The 25,973-nt window shown below is 36.4% G+C and overlaps 1 non-coding gene across 1 annotated transcript; it reads left to right on the top strand.

Moving 5' to 3' along the window:
- Window positions 1–18,044: 18,044 nt before the first annotated feature.
- Window positions 18,045–18,152, top strand: LOC148546281 (small nucleolar RNA R71). Its single transcript, XR_015901089.1, has one exon. It is a non-coding gene; the product is annotated as a small nucleolar RNA R71 (small nucleolar RNA).
- Window positions 18,153–25,973: the final 7,821 nt, after the last annotated feature.

Raw genomic sequence — 25,973 nt, 5'->3', positions numbered from 1 at the left:
TTCTCCCAGAAATCCCTCAATCTGAATACTGGGAGTATCTTGAGACATCTGTCACCAAGATACGGGAAGCTATGGAGCAAATAATAAAAGAACAGAAGGAACACAGTCAAATGCTGACCTATATGTTTAAAGAACAAGAGGAGCAAGGGCGTGACTTAAGGGAATTGAAGCGCCAGAAGTTATCTCTTGAAGAATCAAGCACCCCACGGATCAGAGGAACACCCATTTCCCATAACAAAGGTTGTTAAATTCCAATTTCTGCTTTAACTCTGTGATAGTGTCATTAGAGAAGTTCACCTTAGGAGTCATATAGTAGTAATTAGTATCTATTTTGATTTTATCTCCAATTAAGCCATAGTTTATTTTTCTCATCGTCAACAAACATGAATAAAATAGTAGATCTTTTGAATAAGAGGCAATAAAATTTCGAGTTTTAATAAGAGAAATTCTAATTAGTTACATGTGGTGACAATACTTTCTGTCTTCTGAATGAAAGCTTGAACAGTGCATATGTCTTTTGAATTTGTTGTTTAAGACTGTTAAATATGTTGGCTCTTGAAAGAATGGTGAACATGAGACATGTTATTGATAATCTGAAAAATCATAAAAATGATTCTTGAAGCAAGAAAAAGCAGCAAAAAAAAAAAAAAAAGAAAAGCAGAAAAAGCCAATAGCCCTTAAAATCAAAAGGCAAGGGTAATAAAAAGGATCCCAAGGCTTTGAGCATCAGTGGATAGGAGGGCCTAAGGGAATAAAATCCTGGCCTAAGCGGCTAAATCAAGCTGTCCCTAACCATGTGCTTGTGGCGTGAAGGTGTCAAGTGAAAACTTGAGACTGAGCGGTTAAAGTCAAGGTCCAAGGCAGAAAGAAGAGTGTGCTTAAGAACTCTGGACACCTCTAATTGGGGACTTTAGCAAAGCTGAGTCACAATCCAAAGGGTTCACCCAATTATGTGTCTGTGGCATTTATGTATCCGGTGGTAATACTGAAAAACAAAGTGCTTAGGGCCACGGCCAAGACTCATGAAATAGCTGTGTTCAAGAATCATCATACTAAAATAGGAGAATCAATAACACTATCTGAATTCTAAGTTCTTATAGATGCCAATCACTCTGAGCTTCAATGGATAAAGTGAGATGCCAAAACTATTCGGAAGCAAAAAGCTACTAGTCCCGCTCATATGATTAGAATCTGAGCTTCACTCAAAAACTCTGAGATATTATTGCTTCTCAACCTATTAGTCTTCTATTTTATTTGTCTAGTTGCTTGAGGACAAGCAACAGTTTAAGTTTGGTGTTGTGATGAGCGGATATTTTATACGCTTTTTGGGGTTAATTTCATATAGTTTTCAGTATGTTTTAGTTAGTTTTTAGTTTATTTTCATTAGTTTTTAGGAAAAATTTATATTTCTGGACTTTACTATGAGTTGTGTGTTTTTCTGTAATTTCAGGTATTTTTCTGGCTGAAATTGAGGTAGCTGAGCAAAAATCTGATTCAGGCTGAAAAAGGACTGCTGATGCTGTTGGATTCTGACCTCCCTGCACTCAAGGTGGATTTTCTGGAGCTACAGAACTCGAAATGGCGCGCTTCCAATTGCGTTGGAAAGTAGACATCTAGGGCTTTCCAGAAATATATAATAGTCCATACTTTGCTCAAGGATAGACGACGTAAACTGGCATTCAACGCCAGTTCTCTGCTCAATTCTGGCGTTCAGCGCCAGAAAAGGATTAAAAGTTGGAGTTCAACGCCAGAAATGGATCCAAACCTGGCGTTGAACGCCAAAAACAGCCTTATGCATGTGAAATGTTTAAATCTCAGCCCCAGCGCTCACCAAGTGGGCCCCAGAAGTGGATCTCTGCACCATCTGTCATAGTCCACTCACTTTTTGTAAACCTAGGCTACTAGTTTAGTATTTAAACAACCTTTAGAGACTTATTTTGTATCTCATGACATTTTGAATCTAAACTTTGTAGTCTTTGACGGCATGAGTCTCTAAACTCCATTGTTGGGGGTGAGGATTTCTGCTGTGTCTCAATGAATTAATGCAAGTATTTCTGTTTTCTATTCAAACATGCGTGTTCCTATCTAAGATATCCATTCGCGCCTAACTATGGAGAAGGTGATGATCAGTGACATTCATCACCTTCCTCAATCCATGAACGTGTGTCTGAAAACCACCTCCGTTCTACATCAGATTGAATGAATATCTCTTAGATTCCTTAATCAGAATCTCCGCGGTATAAGCTAGATTGATGGCGGCATTCATGAGAATCCGAAAAGTCTAAACCTTGTCTGTGGTATTCCGAGTAGGATTCAGGGATTGAATGAATGTGACGAGCTTCAAACTCGCGAGTGCTGGGCGTAGTGACAGACGCAAAAGGAGGGTGAATCCTATTCCAGCATGATCGGGAACCTCAGATGATTAGCCGTGCTATTACAGAGCATTTGGACCATTTTCACAAGAGGAGGGGATGTAACCATTGACAACGGTGATGCCCCAACACACAGCTTGCCATAGAAGGACGTGCGTGCGTGAATCAGAGAACAGAGGAAAGCAGAGATTCATAAGACAAAGCATCTCCAAAACTCCAACATATTCTCCACTACTGCATAACAAGTAACTTTTAACCCATGCTCTCTTGTTCATTCGAAATTCAACTGATAAATATAATTGACTTCCTGACTAAGAATTGCAAGGTAACAATAGATTGCTTCAAACCAACAATCTCTGTGGGATTCGACCCTTACTCACGTAAGGTATTACTTGGACGACCCAGTGCACTTGCTGGTTAGTGGTACGAGTTGTGAAAAGTGTGATTCACAATTCGTGCACCACACACCCCCGACCCTACATTCCACTGCCTTCCTTCAACCATGCCTAACCCCGACCCACAAACGCCACCTACCCGACCATCCTCGTCAGCCATAGCTACCCTTGTCACCGGAATTCCATGAGAACCCAAGCCCCCCGCCCTCGCTCGAACCGGCCTCCCGTCGGCAACACGGCCAGAAGGGATCCCAGCCCCGTCAGCGGACAACGCCCCGGTACCAGACCGGCCTCCGTCCTCTGTGCCAGCGGACTCAGCGACTGGCTCCCACCCGAGTCCTGACCGAACCGCCGATCTCTTCATGCAGTTGGTGGTGTCCGCGCCGTCGTGAGGAATTGTGGTAACATCAAGCCTATTTCCAGGGTTATGACCTTCGCCAGACCCAACCCGGCCCAGATCCCGCTCCAAAGAAACAAAACCATGGTCCATCTCATGTCCCTTGCCTTCCTGTCCATGTGGGCTACAGTTTTTAAGGCCCAAAGCAATATCCTTAGCCTTAGTCAATAAAGTTTGGGCCATGAATCCATGTATAACAATAGCGTTATCACCCGGACCCACACACCTCCTTACACTAGTGATATCAGCCATAACACCTGCACCACTAACTAGATCGCAGGACACAGTTCTCTCCGAATCCTCCGCCACTTCTTGCTCCAGAGATCCCGTAGGTACAACCTTCGTCATATCGGGAGCAGATTCCTGAAACATAGTCCTTCCCAATTTCAAATTCAAATGTTTGTTACTCCACTCATTTAATTCTTCCGGGGTAATGACACCTTTACCCTTTATCTGTTCTTTCTCCCTCACCGGCAACGTCATCAGCTCCGCCACTGCGTCCCCCCTCTTCAGCTGCCCATGACTACACCTACCATCATCAGGCCTTGCATTGCCCCCATGAACGCAGCCTTCGCCTACAGAACGGCCCGGGTTACCTCCCTCTTCAGCATTCATCACATAATTCGGCGAAGAACACTCCCCATTCCCCGTCTCAGTTACAAACACATCAAAATTAGCCGTGCCGACAGAGATGCACACTTTTTCCCGAATAACCTCATAAATGCACGTATCAATCAACACCCGGCCTACGCTAAACGAGGAGCAGGAAGTAGTCGCAGGATCACAAGCCACCACCTCCCCCCATTGTTCACCGATCAAGCGAAACGTAGCCTCAGACCATACGTGTACAGGAACACCGATACACTTGAGCCATAATCATCGCTTATCACTCCGATCATGCTCATTCCATCTCCCAACTCGATAGAAGAACTTCAAAAGGCCGTTCATGCCAAATGTGAGAGCCTCGTCTGCTGACTGATTAGTATAAAAAATCAGCAATGCCTTGTAGACTCCTAATTCGCACACCTTTACTACATGAGGCCATTCTGTTCGTGCTATGGCGTGCAGCACCCGAAAATCAATAACTTTCAGGGTACTCCCGACAATGCTCCATCTAATTATAATAACCATCTGTCAACCTATTGAACTGACATCCATCAATGAACATATGAAGAAAAAGCATGGGTGGAAAAACTATAAGTACAACCCTAAAACTAGGGAGTATCACATTGTTAAAATTTAAAATTGAGAATTTAAAATTTGAAATTTAAAATTTAATTGTTATTTTATCATATATTTTAAAAAATTTGATAATAAGTAAAAAATAATTAAAATTTAAAAATAAGAATAAAAATTTGTTGTTATGAAAATTTAAGAAGTGTTTTTTATTTTTTAATCTATCGATAGATCAATAAATCAACCCATTATATATATTACCAAAATTTTTTATTATTTCTCTCACAGAATTATATATATAGATATATATGCTACGGTCCCTTCAACCTTGTATATAGACTTGAAAAAGTATATATATACACTTTCAATTTCTTGTTCTGTCAAACCTGTCACCATTAAGAAGCCTAATCATATTGTCCAGCACTTTATTAAATATATAGAATCAAATATTTTATCTTTTATTTTTCTTCTTTCATAAGGCTGTAAATAGCTAGAAAAAAGAATGGTAATAAGTTAATCTGCAGCTAGCTGTCATTGCAGTGCGTGTAGGATAACCTTATACTTTATCATAATATAGGTAAATATATATCAAATTCTTGAGGTCATGTAGGTTTTGTGTTGTTTTCATCCTCTTGAAGCAATAAGCAACTAATAAAATGAGAAATCGTCCCTTATCTAAAGTCTGTTCCTGTTCGCCGGTGTCTTCTTTTTGCTGATACTTGCGTCTTCTTGGTTACCTATACGTGGGAATTGTGTAATTTTGTCTTATTTCCTGAACAAAGTTAGCATACGGTTCGTCAATATATCTATATAAAGATTACTCCATATCTGTGTATTTTGTCACATTCATAAAAGGTGCTGCGAAATATAATATATTTGATTAAAACAAAGTATACAAAAATATTATGTACATAATAAAAATTAATTATTAAATTATTTATTATGTGTTAATATATAAATATATATTATTTAATTTATTTTTAACATATATTTTATATAAATAATTTAATTTAATTGTTCATTTTTATCATCCACGTAGAATAATTAAAATATACCGTCTTCGTATTAAGAAGGAACGAAATAGCTAATGAGTAATAGCTCAAATGGCATAGACTCTCCATACTCAATTAAGAGATTGCGGGTTCGAGTCTCCCATTCGAGTCTCCTATCTTTCGTAAAAAAAAAAAAAAAAGAAAGAAGGAGGAGGAGGAGGAGTAACGAAATAGACAAAATTGCCCTATGTTTGAACTTTGAAAATATATTCTATTTAAGGTAGTTATTACATGGTTGGCTACATATTAATGTTGACTATGTAGTTATTATTCAATCAATTCTGTTAAGTAATCACTAAATATTTTGCTAATAATAAATTAATAAATATTTTTAAAATATATTTTATATTAATTATTAATTAATAGTTATTTAAATTTTACCTTTTTAAAAAATATAAAATTAAGAATTATTAGTTACAGTCGTTTAAAAATATTTTTCCTTATTCAATTAGGGAGAACTGAACCTCATGCATCAATGAAAGGCTTATACGGTTATACCTATGTATTGTCACTCTCATCTTTATCTTGGGACCACTCACTAGACTAAAATGCTCTGTGTTAAATGTAAAACAGAGGTTCTTTTCTTTTCATATATTGTTTTTTACTACTAGATTATTATTTTTTGGTACATTTGCTTTAAATCTTGTTTTTCGAAAATAATCATGTATATTTATTGATTCTTCTCATTATATTTACTTTTAGAAATAAGATACAGAATTAACTAGTAATTCAGTCAACTGCAACCAACTAATAAAAAATTTAATTAATAAAACAAAACTTAAAAAATTAATCTAATTTCACTCACTCTATCTACAATAAAAAAATAATTCCACAAATTTATATTCCTTTTTCCCACATTTGCACGCCTTATCCTTTTCTTCCACAGCCGCCGCACGTCGCGCCCCCTCTTCCAGAGCTGCCGCACCCCACGCCCCTCTCTCTCAAAATCGCCACATGTCTTGTTCCTTTCTCCCATAATCCTTGCACTTTGCACCTCCTTTTCTCGCGAACGAAGTGATGCTACACCACATTTAAACGCACCAAGATTTTTTTTTCTTTTTTTTTTGGATGATTTTTTTAATAATTTTAAATATTTTATTTTTTTATGTTTTGGATATATTTTTTTATTTTGAATAATTTTTTTAATAATTTTAGATATTTATTTTCTTAATTTTTAGATGTTCTTTTTTCGATATTTTGTTGGATGTCTCGTTTTGTTAGGTTTTAAAATTTTAAAAAGGGATGCTCTCATAAATATGCGTAAAATGTCTTTTTGTAAAGACATTTACGTATCGAATTATTATTGGACATATTAATGAACCGGTTATTTTTGAATTTCTTAACAAATTAAAATAAAACCGATTTTTTTATAACAATAATAATAAACTTAATTTTTTTAGGGATTTAATTGTATTTTTAAATTTTTAGGGATTTAAATATCCAAAAAATAAAAAGTCAGAAATATAATTATCTTTTTATTAAAAAATTTAAAGATATTCGATTTAAATGGTATAATTCGATCGGATCAAATCGAGTCTAATAATTATAATGCAGACAATTGGGTTTATTATTGTTGCTATAATAAACCGATTTTGTTCTAGTTTATTTTTATTAACCGATTTAATAATAATGTCTAATAATAATATGACATGTGTAAACGTCTTTAAAAAAAGACATTTTTAATGTCTTTATTAGAGTAGTCTCCTTTTAAAAATATTTTAGATATCTCGTTTTTGTTAGATTTTTTATATTTTTTGTTACATTTCAAATCTTTTTTTATTAGGAATTTTTAAAATGATTTTAAAATTTTTAAAATGATTTTACAATAATTTTTATAGATTTTGAATTTTTTTATTAGATTTACTCCAACATCTTAAGATAATTTGAATTTATGTTACCACCAAAGAAAAAATTCAAAAAAAAAAAAATTTACTAATTGTTACAGTTAGTTGTACCTTTATTGGTTACCTATAAAAAAGATAAATACTTCAATAATAATATATTTACATAGAGATCACATTGTGAACTATTAGATAATTTAGTCAAATATATTAAATTTAAAATATCAATTTATTTAACTATTCAAAATATAATTTTCATACAAAGGCATCTTTATTAAAGTATTCACCATAAAAAAATGTATTATTAAAGAGTTCTACAAATATCACAACTCATTCTTGAGTTGGCGGATTTGATTTTGAGGAGGTCGTATGTGTAGTGTTCGGTGTTATGAATTCTGAGGGTATTTTTTGTGTGTGGTTGATGATATTTTTCTGTTCGAAATTTTGTAGTTATTTTGTTTCTCCTTTAGTGTTCTTTTCTTCGACTATACTGGACTTTTTGAATAGTACAAAGTAACCATGATAAGCTTAAAAAAGCGTACAAGAGCTTGATGAACTTATTTATTACCATTGATTCAATCATACTATAACACACATACAAGATAATTTGAAAAATAATTAAAGTAGGTTCACTTGGCTGGCCTATAAACTGATAGTGGAATAAAGAAATTCTCATTCCTCTATCTAATATAAAGTTTCAACAACTTTAGACTTTGCTACTATATATGATTGTATTGTACTTGTACAACAATTATAAAACTTTTTTTATTTATAATTTATTTATACAACCCCAGAGATTCTACCTATTATTGAAATGTGAATCTTTCAATCTCAATCTCAATCGAGTAGAACATTTCACTTTATCACCCACGAATCAAATTGTAGCATTAGTTAAAGATCTGAATTCAGTCTCAATGTGAAAATTGGGAAAACGAGCCAATGCAAGCCGGCCAAGCTAGACTGGTAAGAAAACAATGGGCGTTGTGTCTACGTTTCCACGTGGTTGACTCTTTCAGCGTGATGGAGCAGGGTTCTAATTTCTATTCTGTGTCTGTATCATTATATCACATTCATTGTCTCTTAGCTTTTCAAAGGTGTTGCTTTATGATTCTTCTTCCAAGGAAAAAAGATAAATGGGAACCACTGGATTGGGACTCTTCACATGGTGAGTAGCCATGGATTTGGTTCAACCATCAATTACTAAAATAGGAGTCTATTTATTGACCCCAAAAAGAGGAGTCTATTTGGTTGGAATGTTATATATGCAACCAAGAATTAGAAATAGAAAAAGTTAGGGCGTGTTTAATTTGTATTTTATTTATAATTTTATTAAGTATTTTTTTAATTTTTAAATTTTTGTAAAAAATATAAAAACTAGAGGTGAAAATAAAAAAAATTAAAATTCATTTATTTTTATTTTTTCTAAAATATTTTAAAAATAAAATATAAAATAAGACACTTTCAGTCCTTTATTATATATAAAAAAAGAAGGTATACATTTGATGTGGGTGAAAGATTTGCTGGCTTAGGGTATCCATTTTTTTTTTCTTAATGACAACGATAGTTCTTTTTTCTTTTACGAGTCTTTTACAAACTCTTTTTTTTAAGGTTTAGTGCTTGTTTGGACGTCATTATTTTGTTAAAATAAGATTTTTTAATGAAAAAAGATCTTTTTTTTTTTATTTTTTAGCGTGTTTGAAAAATTTTTAATAGTAAAAGTAGAAACACTAGAAAAATAAAAAAAAATATATTTTTTGAGAAGTTATAATTTACATCTTTTTTTAAAAGATTCTTTTTCCTTAAAAAAAGATGTTTTTCATGTAATAAATAAACAAAAAAAGTACTTTTATATTATTATACCCAAACATAATTGATAGATAAAAAGATCTTTTTGCATGAAATATTTAAACATAAAATTACTTTTACTTCTCCATAAGATTTTTAAAAAAAAGATAACTCAAAAAAAGATATTTTCTTAGAAGTTCACCGAAACAAACCCTTACTCAACGAGCCTTCTAAAAGCCTTTTTTTTTGTCATGATTCCTAAACCACAAACTCTCTTTTCCCATTAGTAGAGGCCTTCTTTGTAAAAGATATTATAAGATCTTAACAACGATAAGGATTTGGGTATGTACAAAAAACAAGTTAAGGATTTGGGCATAGTAATCGGGCCACAATTTTAGCTTTAGTTAAGACGCTGACGAGTAATACTTTTTGTTGAGAAAATGATAAATAGGTCCTTAATATTTTTTGTGTGGATATTTTCGTCTCCAAGGATTGGAAAATAGATTCATGTCCTTGACTCCTCTAAAACCTAGACAAATTTACCCTTCCATTGAAGTGACTCCGTTGGACTCGACAGAAAAGTCTGATGTGGCTCCTGTTGCGCTGACTTGGCCGTTACGGGAGCACACGTGGCATGTGACTTTTCAAAACAGGACATATTAGTCTGTCCACACCAAAATAACACCATTTCACCAAGACCCCCAATCTTTCAAATTTATTAGCCCTAATCCTTCGAATGCATAGAAACGGTGAAGTGGGTGAAATGGGTGAATGAAGAGGGGGCAGCATTTCATTCCATGGCATCCGATGGAGTATTATCAAGCTTAAGAAGAAGTGGAGGTGGAGAAAAACAAGACCAATTCACTGCGAGCTTGAGTCTTAACGCAACAGATGACAAAGATGGCGTCTCACCAAAGTGCTTTTGTGGAATATATAATCATGTTCATATCGAAGACGAGTAGCAACCCTAACAGATTATTTCTGGGGTGTCCATTTTATAAGGTAAGTAAAGCAACTACGTGGAACTGTATTTGTATTAGGATTTATCCTCAACTACTAGATTTTTTCTGAGTTCTGTGGACTGATTTGTAGGTAAGACAATCATATTGCAATTTTTTTTTGTGGCTTGATGAGCACATTACAAGATGGGATCACTGATACAAGGTATCTGGGAGAGAAGGATATTAAGGATGTTGAAGAGCATCACGAGAAGCAAGACATGAAAAACAGGATCACATGTTTGGAGAAGAGGATGGTAGCTTTAGAGATGAAAAAGAAAACCCAATAGGATGGTGCATGTGTGTTGTTTTCATTATCGTGAGTGTACTTATTTTAAGGTGTAGTAATTATTCAATGATTGAATAAGATAAATGTGGTGATTTCTTGCAAGACAAATGAAATATGTCCTTTGTATAAATGATTTGAATACCTTGTATCTGTAATAGCCTGTATGTTGCAATGTATATATGAAATTAAAGTTAGCAAAACAACAGATAAATAAACATTCAAGAGCTGAGATTAAAGTTGTGAAATTAAACATCCAAGTCTAGAACCGATACAAAGAAAAAGAAAACCAATTTGCTAGTAATGTATACGGTTATATTAACAAATTTACTATGACAAAAAACTAGTAACACAAAAACAAGTAACAAAAAAGGAAAATTGTATCCAAAATTTTCCATAAACTATTACAAAAGCACATATTTATCTCAAAACAACATAATGGCACCACTCTTCACTCCTTTGTCTTGGATGTTGATGCACTTGGTAAAGTTGGTGGTGGAGCATCCTGACTCTGTGTTGCATGCTGTGTGTTAGATGGGATTGGACCTTGGGCAAGTGGAGCTGATGGCTTGAAAAGTTTCTGCTTTGGTCTGAACTTTGATTGTTTTTGCCGAGTTGTGTCATTGGTCATGGATGGAGCTTTTCCTAGAGGTTTAAATGGACAACTTGATATGGGAACCGATGGCTTGGATTGAGTAACTGTTGGTCTTGGTGGTGCTATCATAAGTGTGGTCCTTGTTGTTCTTCTTGGACCTGGTGCAACAGTAATCCCCGAGCCTATTGTATTGTTCTCTTTCGTTGCCCATAATCTTATCTCTCGCCTCCTTTACTGCTCTGTAAACTATCTTAGGGTGGGAACACAATGAAAATTCTTCTTTAAGGAATTCAGTTGCCTCCTTTGTGTTCATGTGTGGTTGGGTAGACATCGTCTTCTCAATTTTCTTGCTAATTCAATGTTGATCAGCTGCTATTCCAGATATTTATGATTTTAATTTAGCTTTCTACACTCTTGGCTTTGGTTAAGAAATCAGTAACTCAGAGTTATCCAATTCAACAGCATAATTGACAATTGTTATCCTTGCTAATTGAATTTATCTTCAATAATCCCAATATTTTCTTAGGAACTAACTAGGATTCAAAGATCTAACTAATTAGTCACTTGACCTTCCCTTGTTATAGCAAAGGTTAACTAAGTGGAATTAAGATTCAGTTTTCATAATCATTGATAAGGATAACTAGACTGGACTTCCAATTTCTCATACCTTGCCAAAGTTTATTTTTCAGTTATTCATTTATTTTTATTGCTTTGAAAATATACCTGTGCCCATTGCCCAAACTCCAAATTTCCCCAATTTACAAACTCATAACCAATAATAAGAACATACCTCCCTGCAATTCCTTGAGAAGACGACCCGATGTTTGAATACTCGGTTATCAATTTCAAAGGGGTTTGTTACTTGTGACAACCAAAACGTTTGTACAAAGGGATTTCTGTCGGTTTAGATACTATATCTACAAGGCGACTGTTTTTATGAAATTCTTTACTGGCAAAAATCCCGACGTCAAAATGGCGCCGTTGCCGAGGAATTGCAAACGTGTGCCTTATTATTGGTTATTGTAAATATTTTTCAAAATAAAAATAAAAATTTCTTTTGCCTGTTTATTTATTTTTGTTTTTAATTTTTATTAATTACTATGAATTCTCACCCCTCTGGTTTCAAGTTTGATTCCAATGTTGTTGTTAGGAATGGAAACTATAATGAGAACAGGCATCAAGGTTGGAAGAATCAAAGATGGGAGGAGCCATAAGGATTTACTCAACCCTCATGGCAACAACTGCCTCCAATGGACTATCAACAACCATTCTGTGATGCATATCAAGACAATGGCTATGGTGAGCGTTCTTTTGATTATCAACAACCACCACCATACGCCTATGAACCCCTCCTCAACATAACTTTGGACCACCAAACTCACAAGCCCCTTTCCGCCATTCACCTCCATATGATTCTAACCCTCAACCACCATACCAACCACCTTATGAGCCATATGAACCATATATAGAACCACCCCAATTCCAACCCAATTACTCACAAAAACCACCACTTCAATATTCACCATCTCCATATCCATCAATCCAAGAGAACTATGATCCTATTTATGAAAGCCGAGTGCATCAAGAGACAAAGGATCGTTTCAAGGAAACAGTGGATCGATTTCAGGCAACTGTTCGTCAACTGGAGCAAGCAGTAATCCAATGGGTTTCTAGACGCTCAAATATACAAGGACCAACCACATCCCCATGTGGAAAATTTCATGAAGGGCGTTGGTGCACGAAATTGTGATCTCAGGCAACGGCGCCAAAAACTCTGTACGCACGTCTTAATAAATCGTTTTTCATTCACAACATTGATACAACTAACCAGCAAGTGCACTGGGTCGTCCAAGTAATAAACCTTACGTGAGTAAGGGTCGATCCCATGGAGATTGTCGGCTTGAAGCAAGCTATGGTCACCTTGTAAATCTCAGTCAGGCGGATATCAAATAGTTATGAAGTTTTCGAAAATAAATAATAGATAGACAAAAAATAAAGATAGAAATACTTATGTATATCATTGGTGAGAATTTCAAACAAGCGTATAGAGATGCTTTCGTCCTTCTGAACTTCTGCTTTCCTGCTGTCTTCATCCAATCAGTCCTACTCCTTTCCATGGCTGGCTTTATGTAAGGACATCACCATTGTCAATGGCTACTTTTCATCCTCTCTGTGAAAATGGTCCGATGCGCTGTCACTGCATGGCTAATCATCTGGAGGCATCACCGTGGTCAATGGCTGCATCCCATCCTCTTGTGAAAATGGTCCAAATGCTCTGTCACGGCACGGCTAATCATCTGAGGTTCTCGATCATACTGGAATAGGATTCACCCTCCTTTTGCGTCTGTCACTACGCCCAGCACTCGCGAGTTTGAAGTTTGTCACAGTCATTCAATCCCAGAATCCTACTCGGAATACCACAGACAAGGTTTAGACTTTCCAGATTCTCATGAATGCCGCCATCAATCTAGCTTATACCACGAAGATTCTGATTAAGAGATCCAAGAGATAATCATTCAATCTAAGGTGGAACGGAAGTGGTTGTCAGGCATGCGTTCGTGGGGGAATAATGATGATTGTCACGTTCATCACATTCATGTTGAAGTGCGAATGAATATCTTAGAAGTGGAATAAGTTGAATTGAATAGAAAAACAGTAGTACTTTGCATTAATTCATGAGGAACAGCAGAGCTCCACACCTTAATCTATGGAGTGTAGGAACTCTACCGTTAAAAATATATAAGTGAAAGGTTCAGGCATGGCCGAAAGGCCAGCCCCCAAACGTGATCAATATGATCTGAAGATGGTTCAAAAGATCATAAGATGTCTAATACAATAGTAAAAAGTCCTATTTATACTAAACTAGTTACTAGGATTTACAGAAGTAAGTAATTGATGCATAAATCCACTTCCGGGGCCCACTTGGTGTGTGCTAGGGCTGAGCTTGAATGTTACACGTGCATAGGCTCTTTTTGGAGTTGAACGCCAGGTTGTAACGTGTTTCTGGCGTTCAACTCTGGTTCGTGACGTGTTTCTGGCGTTTAACTCCAGACTGCAGCGTAGAACTGGCGTTCAATGCCCTTTTGCGTCATCTAAACTCGGCCAAAGTATGAACTATTATATATTGCTGGAAAGCCCTAGATGTCTACTTTTCAACGCAATTAAAAGCGCGCCATTTTGAGTTCTGTAGCTCCAGAAAATTTACTTTGAGTGCAGGGAGGTCAGAATCCAACAGCATCAGCAGTCCTTCTTCAACCTCTGAATCTGATTTTTGCTCAAGTCCCTCAATTTCAGCCAGAAAATACCTGAAATCACAGAAAAACATACAAACTCATAGTAAAGTCCAGAAATGTGAATTTAACATAAAAACTAATAAAAACATCCCTAAAAGTAACTAGATTCTACTAAAAACATACTAAAAACAATGCCAAAAAGCGTATAAATTATTCGCTCATCACAACAGCAAACTTAAATTGTTGCTTGTCCCCAAGCAACTGAAAATCAAATAGGATAAAAAGAAGAGAATATAATATAAATTCCAAACTATCAATGAAACATAGCTCCAATCAGATGAGCGGGACTTGTAGCTTTTTGCCTCTTGAATAGTTTTGGCATCTCACTTTATCCATTGAAGTTTAGAATGATTGGCATCTATAGGAACTCAGAGTTCAGATAGTGTTATTGATTCTCCTAGTTCAGTATGTTGATTCTTGAACACAGCTACTTTATGAGTCTTGGCCGTGGCCCTAAGCACTTTGTTTTTCAGTATTACCACCGGATACATAAATGCCACAAACACATAATTGGGTGAACCTTCTCAGATTGTGACTCAGCTTTGCTAAAGTTCCCAATTAGAGGTGTCCAGGGTTCTTAAGCACACTCTTTTTTTTGCTTTGGACCTTGACTTTAACCGCTTAGTCTCAAGTTTTCACTTGACACCTTCACGCCACAAGCACATGGTTAGGGACAACTTGGTTTAGCCGCTTAGGCCAGGATTTTATTCCTTTAGGCCCTCCTATCCACTGATGCTCAAAGCCTTGGGATCCTTTTTATTTATCCTTGCCTTTTGGTTTTAAGGGTTATTGGCTTTTTGCTCTTGCCTTTTGGTTTTAAGAGCTTTTGGCTTTTTCTGCTTGCTTTTTCTTTTTCTTTTTTTTAATTTTTTTTTGCTATATATTTTTTTCTTTTTTTTTCTGCAAGCTTTGTTCTTTGCTGCTTTTTCTTGCTTCAAGAATCATTTTTATGATTTTTCAGATTATCAAATAACATGTCTCCTTGTCATCATTCTTTCAAGAGCCAACATATTTAACATTCTAAAACAACAACTTCAAAAGACATATGCACTGTTCAAGCATTCATTCAGAAAACAAGAAGCATTGTCACCACATCAATATAATTAAATTAAGTTCAAGGATAAATTCAAAACTCATGTACTTCTTGTTCTTTTGAATTAAAACATTTTTATTTAAGAGAGGTGATGGATTCATAGGACATTCATAACTTTAAGACATAGTTACTAAATACTAATGATCATGTAATAAGACACAAACATAGATAAGCATTTAACATAAAGAAAATGAAAAACAGAAAATTTAAGAGCAAGGAATGAGTCCACCTTAGTGATGGTGGCGTTTCCTTCTTGAGGAACCAATGATGTTTTTGAGCTCTTCTATGTCTCTTCCTTGTCTTTGTTGCTCCTCCCTAGTGATTTTTGGTATTCCTATCCTCAGTTGCTCCCAATAATTATGTGGAGAAAAATGTATCCCCTGAGGTATCTCAGGGATCTCTTGATTTACAGTCAAATGTTCTACCACTGAGCTATGGAAGCTTTTGTCTTCCCTTTTCTCTTCTTTTTCTCTCTCTCTTTTTTTTTGAGGTTTCTCTGGCCTTAGGTGCCATCAATAGTTATGGAAAAGCAAAAAATAGCTATGCTTTTACCACACCAAACTTAGAATGTTGCTCGCCCTCGAGCAAAAGAAGAAAGAATAGATGAAGAAGAAGATGTGGAAAAAAAACTAGGATTATTAGGAAGGAAGGTGGGGATCCTGTGGGGTCTACAGATCCTGAGATGATCCTGTGAGGTCCACAGATCTTGAGGTGTCAAGGATTTACATTCCTGCACCAATTAGGCATGTAAAATGCCTTTGCATGCAATTCTGGCGTTGAACGCCAGCTTCATGCTTATTTCTGGCGTTCAGCGCCAGCTCCATGCTCTGTTCTGGCGTTGAACGCCAGCAAGATGCTCCTTACTCGTGTTTAAACGCCAGTGAACTCCTCCTCCAGGGTGTGCTGTTTTTGATTTCTCTTATATTTTTTCAGTTGTTTTTGTGACTCCACATGATCATGAACCTATGAAGACATATAACTAATAAAAATATAATTAAATAAAAATTGGGTTGCCTCCCAACAAGTGCTTCTTTAATGTCAATAGCTTGACAGTGGGCTCTCATGGAGCCTCATAGATGTTCAGAGCATTGTTGAGACTCCCCAACACCAAACTTAGAGTTTGGATATGGGAGTTCAACACCAAACTTAGAATTTGGTTGTGGCCTCCCAACACCAAACTTAGAGTTTGACTGTGAGGGCTCTGGTTGACTCTGTTTTGAGAGAAGCTTACTGTGCCTCTTTTCCATGTTTACAGAAGGATGTCCTTGAGTTTTAAACTCAAGGGAGTCCTCATTCAATTGAAGGACTAGTTCACCTCTGTTAACATCAATCACAGCTCTTGCTGTGGCTAGGAAGGGTCTTCCAAGGATGATGGATTCATCCTCATCCTTCCAGTATCTAGGATTATGAAATCAGCAGGGATGTAAAGGCCTTCAACCTTTACTAACATGTCCTCTACTTGTCTATAAGCCTGTTTTCTGGAATTGTCTGCCATCTCTAATGAGATTTTAGCAGCTTGTACCTCAAAGATTCCCAATTTCTCCATTACAGAGAGTGGCATGAGGTTTATTCCTGACCCCAGGTCACATAGAGCCTTCTCAAAGGTTATGGTGCCTATGGTACAAGGTATTAGGAACTTTCCAGGATCCTGTTTCTTCTGAGGCAATCTCAGTTGATCCAATGCATTCAGTTCATTGGTGAACAGGGGAGGTTCATCTCCCCAAGTCTCATTACCAAATAAATTGGCATTCAACTTCATGATTGCACCAAGGAACTTGGCAACTTGCTCTTCAGTAACATCCTCATTCTCTTCAGAAGAAGAATACTCATCAGAGCTCATGAAGGGCGTAAGGAGGTTTAATGAAATCTCTATGGTCTCAAGATGAGCCTCAGAGTCCTTTGATTCCTCAGAGGGAAACTCCTTATTGATCACTGAACGTCCCAGGAGGTCTTCCTCCTTGGGATTCACGTCCTCCCCTTCCTCTTTGGATTCGGCCATGATGGTTATATCAATGGCCTTGCACTCTCCTTTTGGATTTTCTTCTGTATTGCTTGGGAGAGTACTAGGAGGGATTTCAGTGATCCTTTTACTCAGCTGGCCCACTTGTGCTTCCAAATTTCTAATGGAAGACCTTGTTTCATTCATGAAACTCACAGTGGCCTTAGATAGATCAGAGACTAAATTTGCTAAATTAGATGTATTTTGTTCAGAGTTCTCTGTCTGTTGCTGAGTGGATGATGGAAAAGGGTTGCTATTGCTAAACCTGTTTCTTTCACCATTATTGAAGCCTTGTTGAGGCTTTTGTTGATCCTTCCATGAGAGATTTGGGTGATTTCTCCATGAGGGGTTATAGGTGTTTCCATAAGGTTCACCCATGTAATTCACCTCTGCTATTGCAGGGTTCTCAGGATCATAAGCTTCTTCTTCAGAAGCTGCCTCTTGAGTACTGTTGGATGCAGCTTGCATTCCATTCAGACTCTGAGAAATCATATTGACTTGTTGAGTCAATATTTTATTCTGAGCCAATATGGCATTCAGAGTATCAATTTCAAGAACTCCCTTCTTCTGAGGCATTCCATTACCCACAGGATTCCTCTCAGAAGTGTACATGAAATGGTTATTAGCAACCATGTCAATGAGTTCTTGAGCTTCTGCAGGTGTTTTCTTTAGGTGAATGGATCCACCTGCGGAAGTATCCAATGACATCTTAGCTAATTCAGACAGACCATCATAGAATATATCCAGGATGGTCCATTCTGAAAGCATGTCAGAAGGACACTTTTTGGTTAGTTGTTTGTATCTCTCCCAAGCTTCATAGAGGGATTCACCTTCTTTCTGTCTGAAGGTTTGAACATCCACTCTAAGCTTGCTCAGCTTTTGAGGAGGAAAGAACTTGGCTAAGAAAGCCGTGACCAGCTTATCCCAAGAGTTTAGGCTATCTTTGGGTTGAGAGTCCAACCACACTCTAGCTCTATCTCTTACAGCAAAAGGGAAAAGCATGAGCCTGTAGACTTCAGGATCTGCTCCATTAGTCTTAACAGTATCACAGATCTGCAAAAATTCAGTTAAGAACTGAAAAGGATCTTCAGATGGAAGTCCATGGAACTTGCAGTTCTGCTGCATCAGAGAAACTAATTAAGGTTTCAGCTCAAAGTTGTTTACTCCAATGGTAGGGATGGAGATGCTTCTTCCATGTAAATTGGAATTAGGTGCAGTAAAGTCACCAAGCATCCTCCTTGCATTATTATTATTTTCGGCTGCCATCTCCTCTTCTTGTTCGAAAATTTCTGAAAGGTTGTTTCTGGATTGTTGTATTTTAGCTTCTCTTAATTTCCTCTTCAGTGTCCTTTCAGGTTCAGGGTCTGCTTCAACAAGAATGTTCTTGTCCTTGCTCCTGCTCATATGAAAAAGAAGAAAACAGAAAAATAATAGTAGGGATCCTTTTTGCCCAGGTACAGAGGTTCCCTTATGTGAGTAGAAGAAGAGGAAAAAGAAAGGAATTCGAACACAGATAGAAGAAGGGGTTCGAATTTGGGTGAGAGAAAGTGTTAGTAGATGAATAAATAAATAGAAGGAGATGAGAGAGAAGGATTTTCGAAAATTATTTTTGAAAAATGGTTAGTGAATTTCGAAAATTAAAAGAAGAATTAAATTAAAATTAAAGTTTGAAATAATTAGTTAATTAAAAGAATTTTGAAAAAGAGGGAGATATTTTCGAAAATTAGAGAGATAGAGTTAGTTAGGTAGTTTTGAAAAAGATAAGAAACAAACAAAAAGTCAATTAGTTAGTTGAAAAAGGTTTGAAAATTAATTTTGAAAAGATAAGAAGATAAGAAGTTGGAAAAGATATTTTAAAATCAAATTTTTGAAAAAGATAAGATAAGAAAATATATTTTTGAAAAGATATGATTGAAATTAGTTTTGATAAAGATTTGATTTTTAAAATCACAATCAATGACTTGATTCACAAGAAATCACAAGATATGATTCTAAAACTTAAAGTTTGAATCTTTCTTAACAAGTAAGTAACAAACTTGAAATTTTTAAATCAAAACATTAATTGATAATGTTATTTTCGAAAATTATGTAATAAAATTGAAAAAAAGATTTTTGAAAAATATTTTAAAATTTTAGAAAATAATGAGAAAAAGGAAAAAGATATGATTTTTTTTTGAAAAAGATAAGATTTTTAAATTGAAAATTTGATTTGATTCATAAGAAACACTAGATTTTAAAAATTTTTTGACTAAATCAAATCATATTTTCGAAAATTTTGAGTAAAATAAGGAAAAGATATTTTTTTGACTTTTGAATTTTTATGATGAGAGAGAAAAACACTAAAAATGGTCAATGCATGGAAATTTTAGATAAAAACAATGAATGCATGCAAGAATGCTATGAATGTCAAGATGAATACCAAGAACACTTTGAAGATCAAGATGAACATCAAGAACTTATTTTTGAAAAATTTTTTGATGCAAAGAAAACATGCAAGACAACAAACTTAGAAATCTTTCATGTTTAGACTCTATGGATGCAAAAATGCACATGTAAAACAAGAAAAGATGCAAAACAAGAAAACATCAAGATCAAACAAGAAGACTTACCAAGAACAACTTGAAGATCATGAAGAACACTATGAATGCATGAATTTTTGAAAAATGCAAGATGAATATGCAATTGACACCAAACTTAAAAATTGACTCAAGACTCAAATAAGAAACACAAAATATTTTTTATTTTTATGATTTTCTAATTTTTTTGGTTTTTTTTTCAAAAATTAATTTGAAAAAGAAAAAAAAGGATTCCAAAATTTTTAATATGAATTCCAGGAATCTTGCCATGTTAGTCTAAAGTTTCAGTCCAGGAATTAGACATGGCTTACTAGCCAGCCAAGCTTTCAGTGAAAGCTCCGGTCCAAAACACTAGACATGGCCAATGGCCAGCCAAGCTTCAGCAAGAACATGCGAGTAATTCATTCAATTTTAGGTCAAAACCTCAGTCCAAAAGAATTTAGACATGGCTTTTTAGCCAGCCAGGCTTTAGCATGCTTCAAGAAACTCTAGAATCCATTCTTAAAAATTTAGAATAATTTTCGAAAACAGGTGAGAAAATTTTGAAATATTTTTGAAAAATTTTTGAAAATAAAACGAGAAGAAAATTACCTAATCTGAGCAACAAGATGAACCGTCAGTTGTCCAAACTCAAACAATCCCCGGCAACGGCGCCAAAAACTTGGTGCACGAAATTGTGATCTCAGGCAACGACGCCAAAAACTCTGTACGCACGTCTTAATAAATCGTTTTTCATTCACAACTTCGATACAACTAACCAGCAAGTGCACTGGGTCATCCAAGTAATAAACCTTACGTGAGTAAGGGTCGATTCCACGGAGATTGTCGGCTTGAAGCAAGCTATGGTCACCTTGTAAATCTCAGTCAGGTAGATATCAAATAGTTATAGAGTTTTCGAAAATAAATTATAGATAGACAGAAAATAAAGATAGAAATACTTATGTATATCGTTGGTGAGATTTTCAGATAAGCGTATAGAGATGCTTTCGTCCCTCTGAACTTCTGCTTTCCTGCTGTCTTCATCCAACCAGTCCTACTCCTTTCCATGGCTGGCTTTATGTAAGGACATCACCATTGTCAATGGCTACTTTTCATCCTCTCTGTGAAAATGGTCCGATGCGCTGTCACTGCATGGCTAATCATCTGGAGGCATCACCGTGGTCAATGGCTGCATCCCATCCTCTTGTGAAAATGGTCCAAATGCTCTGTCATGGCACGGCTAATCATCTGAGGTTCTCGATCATACTGGAATAGGATTCACCCTCCTTTTGCGTCTGTCACTACGCCCAGCACTCGTGAGTTTAAAGTTCGTCACAGTCATTCAATCCCAGAATCCTACTCGGAATACCACAGACAAGGTTTAGACTTTCCGGATTCTCATGAATGCCTCCATCAATCTAGCTTATACCACGAAGATTCTGATTAAGAGATCCAAGAGATAATCATTCAATCTAAGGTGGAACGGAAGTGGTTGTCAGGCACGCGTTCGTGGGGGAATAATGATGATTGTCACGTTCATCACATTCATGTTGAAGTGCGAATGAATATCTTAGAAGTGGAATAAGTTGAATTGAATAGAAAAACAGTAGTACTTTGCATTAATTCATGAGGAACAGCAGAGCTCCACACCTTAATCTATGGAGTGTAGGAACTCTACCGTTAAAAATACATAAGTGAAAGGTTCAGGCATGGCCGAAAGGCCAGCCCCCAAACATGATTAATATGATCCGAAGATGGTTCAAAAGATCATAAGATGTCTAATACAATAGTAAAAAGTCCTATTTATACTAAACTAGTTACTAGGGTTTACAGAAGTAAGTAATTGATGCATAAATCCACTTCCAGGGCCCGCTTGGTATGTGCTTGGGCTGAGCTTGAATGTTACACGTGCAGAGGCTCTTTCTGAAGTTGAACGCCAGGTTGTAACGTGTTTCTGGCGTTCAACTCTGGTTCGTGACGTGTTTCTGGCGTTTAACTCCAGACTGCAGCATAGAACTGGCGTTCAACGCCCTTTTGTGTCATCTAAACTCGGCCAAAGTATGAACTATTATATATTGCTGGAAAGCCCTGGATGTCTAATTTCCAACACAATTAGAAGCGCGCCATTTTGAGTTCTGTAGCTCCAGAAAATCCATTTTGAGTGCAGGGAGGTCAGAATCCAACAGCATCAGCAGTCCTTCTTCAACCTCTGAATTTGATTTTTGCTCAAGTCCCTCAATTTCAGCCAGAAAATATCTGAAATCACAGAAAAACACACAAACTCATAGTAAAGTCCAGAAATGTGAATTTAACATAAAAACTAATAAAAACATCCCTAAAAGTAACTAGATTCTACTAGAAACATACTAAAAATAATGCCAAAAAGCGTATAAATTATCCGCTCATCAGGCGTAGCATGAAGGAGATACTAGAGGCTCCAGTGGACAAGACAGAGCATGAATTCATACTAGAACAAGTAGAAGAAGCTGTCATCGTTCAAGAAGAAGAGTTGGTTGAAGACTTAGGAGATGCAGAACCTCCATGGGAAAGTCCAGTCATAGAACCCCCTTCCAAGACGTTTGAAATTGATGTTGAGAAGGGTGTACAACCTCCAAGGCATATCACAGTTGAAGACTTGGAAGAGGTTGATCAAGAGATGGAGATTCAAGAAGAAGAAGCACAACCTCCCATGCCCTTGGAAAGCAATGAAGAGAAGATTGAATTGGAAGAAAGCTACCAAGAGGAAGAGGTTGAAATTGAAGAAGCTTGCAAAGAGGTGGTAATTATCAGAGAAGAGTACAAGGGAGTGGAGCTTGCAATTTCATTAAAAATACCTCCCCCTAAGTTGCCATCATCCTTCACAACATTCAAGTGGGTAAAATTCATATCCCTTAGTTTTCTAATTCCACTTGAATATGGGCTACTGGAGACGGATGGTCAACTTAGAGCTCTTTGTAACATTAAGAGTAAGAGGAAGATGGCCAGTGGTAAGAATTGTCCTGCAGGGTTCATCATGGTTGGAAGCTTTAAGTTTAAACACAAAGGTTGGTATAAAGCTCAACTGAATGGGTCTAGGAAGCTGTTTGGTCGCTGCAGTGAGAATTCAGATCACCTTTCACCCGGCTGGAAAAATGCAGATCGAGACAAAAACGGGTGTAAAAGTAAAGTTTGGGATCCTGGAATCTGTTCTGACATTTGTCACCCCGGGAGCCTAAGAATCTGTTTGAAGCTTCTTAAGGGCTTTACATGCTTAGTTTGGGACCCCAGAGGCTACTGGAAATACAAACATTGGTGGGGATTCCTGGATCAGTACAAGCACAAGCCACCATAGCAGGAATCTCATCAAATGTCCAACTTAAGGACTATAACTAAAAGTGCTAGGTGGGAGACAACCCACCATGGTATGATCGTTCTTTTTCAATTTTATTTCGTGTTGTTTATTTTTATTCATTGAACCTGGAATCATGCATAGCATTCACATTAAGCACTGCATTTGCATCTGCATATTGCATTAAAAAAAAAATTTTTGCTACGTGACGCGATCGCATTAGCGACGCGTCCGCGTCACAGGTAGAGTAAAGAAAAATAAAAATGAATAGAAAGTCACGCTGGAGTGTGGCTGGAGGCGTGCCAGTGGCACAAATCAACCCACGCGACCGCGTCGCTGACGCGTTTGCGTCGCATGGGAATCATGGCCTCCCACGCGACCGCGTACCCCACGCTGCCGCGTGCCCCGAATTTTTGACGTAAAAGGGTGCACCACGAAATATTGTGCGAGAGTGATGCTGGATTGGTGCTGGAAGCACAATCCTTATCACGCGACCGCGTCGCCGACGCGGCCGCGTCATCCATTTTCTAGCGCACACCCACGCAATCGCGTGACCCACGCGATCGCGTCATCCCAATTTTGGCAAATAAATTAATTTGAACAGAGGATTGTGCTGGAGCGAGGCTGCACTCGCGCCAGAAGTATAATATAGGTCACACGACCGCGATACCGACGCGATCGCGTCACCTTACTTGAAGCGCTTTCACGCGAACGCGTGCCCCACGCGGCCGTGTCGCGTGCGCCGCACAGCTCAACCTAAATTGCCAAATTATCTTATCTTTCTCTCCTCCAAATCCTAGTTTTTCTTTTCCCTCCTTATTTCTTCCTTTCCCCCTTCCCCCTTCTATCTCACCTTTCACTCTCTATCTCTCTCACCTCCATTAACAAGGTTTTATTTTCTTCTTCCCTCTTCCTTTTTCTATCATTCTTATTATTTTATATGTATTTTCTTTTCTTTTCTTTTTCTTTTCATTATTCATATTTTCCTTCTTCTTCTTTTCCTTTTTACATGGTGTTAAAATTTTTTTTTGAGTCATTATCCCTCATTATATGCTTGTGGATTGTTGCAAATTGTTTGACAATTATTTTTATTCTATTTAAGGGATTGCTTGCATGTTCACCTTCATATTTTCTATACCTTATTCATCATGCATGCTATGTGTTTGTGAAAAAGCTCAAATGGCATTATGCACTTCCCTATATTGTTATACTATTCAATGCTTGCTTTTCATAAACTCCCTTTACTATTGTATTAATTGCAATTAATTGTCAATATAAACATGATGGTTTGTTACGAGTAATGCTTGATCTATGCTACTCATGCCCTTTGCTGGCATGCCAATAAACATCTTGCATTCACTTGTCCTTATATGCACTAGCTATTTTCCATTGATGGCTTTTCTCATGTACTCGCGAGCATGTGTTAATGTCAGTTATATCTTAATGTGCATCCATCACCACCTTTTCCGTTCTCTTCCTTGCTATATATATCTCTTTGAATTTAATTTACTTTCTCTTTCCTTTTTCAGGATGGCCACCAAGAAAGGAAAAGAGAAAGCCATTCCCAAATCAACAGCAAGGAAAGGAACAAAAAGAGACCTAGCTGAGGAACCACAACCCCCATCCACTTGCACATCTTAGCATGCACCGAGGATGGTACAATCTTTAAGTATGGAGAGGTCGATACCGATCTCCATGGGTTAGTATTTCCTTCTCAAACACCAATGTTTTATTTTCCTTGTTAGTTGTTGCATTTGCATGTTTGATTGCATATTTGTTTGTTTGATTTTATGCATACTTTACCACTTGGTTGAAGTAATATTTTCTTTTTCAAGAAACCTTTTAAGAGTATTTCACTAATTTGAATAAAATTTAATGTTACACTTGTTTGAAGAGATATTATACTGGAACATGGTTTAGAACTCGAACACACAAAACCTGTGAGATTTTTGAGCCTATTTGAATTGGTTGCATTTTATCAACCAAAATTCTGTTTTAGTGTGTATTTTTCTCTCTAAAATTGTGATATTTGTCTTGCTTAATTCTATATTTCCATTATTTGATGTATGCATACACTTACATGATTGAGGCCTTTGTTTCACTAAGTTTACATACCCATATGGCCTTACCTTTCATTATCCCTTGCAAACCAATTTTGAGCCTATTTTACCCATTTGTTCTTTACTTTAGCACATCATTAACTCTAAGCGGAAAACAATAATGTCCTTAATTTGAATCCTTGGTTAGCTTAGACTAGTGAGATGCTTATGATTTAAGTGTGGAGAAATTGGGATTGAAAATATTTGGTTTGAAAATTGAGTATGTTAGAATTTTCTGAAAATGTGAAAGAAATGTTTAGGACATGTCATGCATTCAAAAATTTAATCATATGCATTGAAAAAAAAAGAAAAAAGAAAAAAAAAATAATAAAAAAATAAAAAAAAAAGAAGAAAAAGAGAAAAAGAGTAGAAAAATAGCAAATAATAAAAAGGGGACAAAATGCCCCAAAGTAAGTGAAAGCAATGCATATGTACTGTACTTGAAATTAGAATGCATGAATATGTGAAAAAAATGGTTAATGGAAAGTTAGGTTTTGTACTTTGATTACATGGATTGTCTTAAGTTAGGTGGGGAAAGTTTAAGTTAATTAAGGATTCAGATTTTAGTCCACTTGACCAAATACAATCCTACCTTGACCCTAACCCCATTACAACCCTTAAAAGACCTCTTGATTTGTGTATCTGTGCATTAAATTTTTGTTGATTGGTAGAAGAAGAGCAAGCCTTAGAAAATAAGGTTAGTAGAGAA

The sequence above is a fragment of the Arachis ipaensis genome, chromosome B9, assembly GCF_059453495.1.
Source record: "Arachis ipaensis isolate K30076 ecotype BB chromosome B9, ASM5945349v1, whole genome shotgun sequence".
NCBI lineage: Eukaryota > Viridiplantae > Streptophyta > Magnoliopsida > Fabales > Fabaceae > Arachis > Arachis ipaensis.
This window is presented reverse-complemented; position numbering and strand designations above follow the sequence as displayed.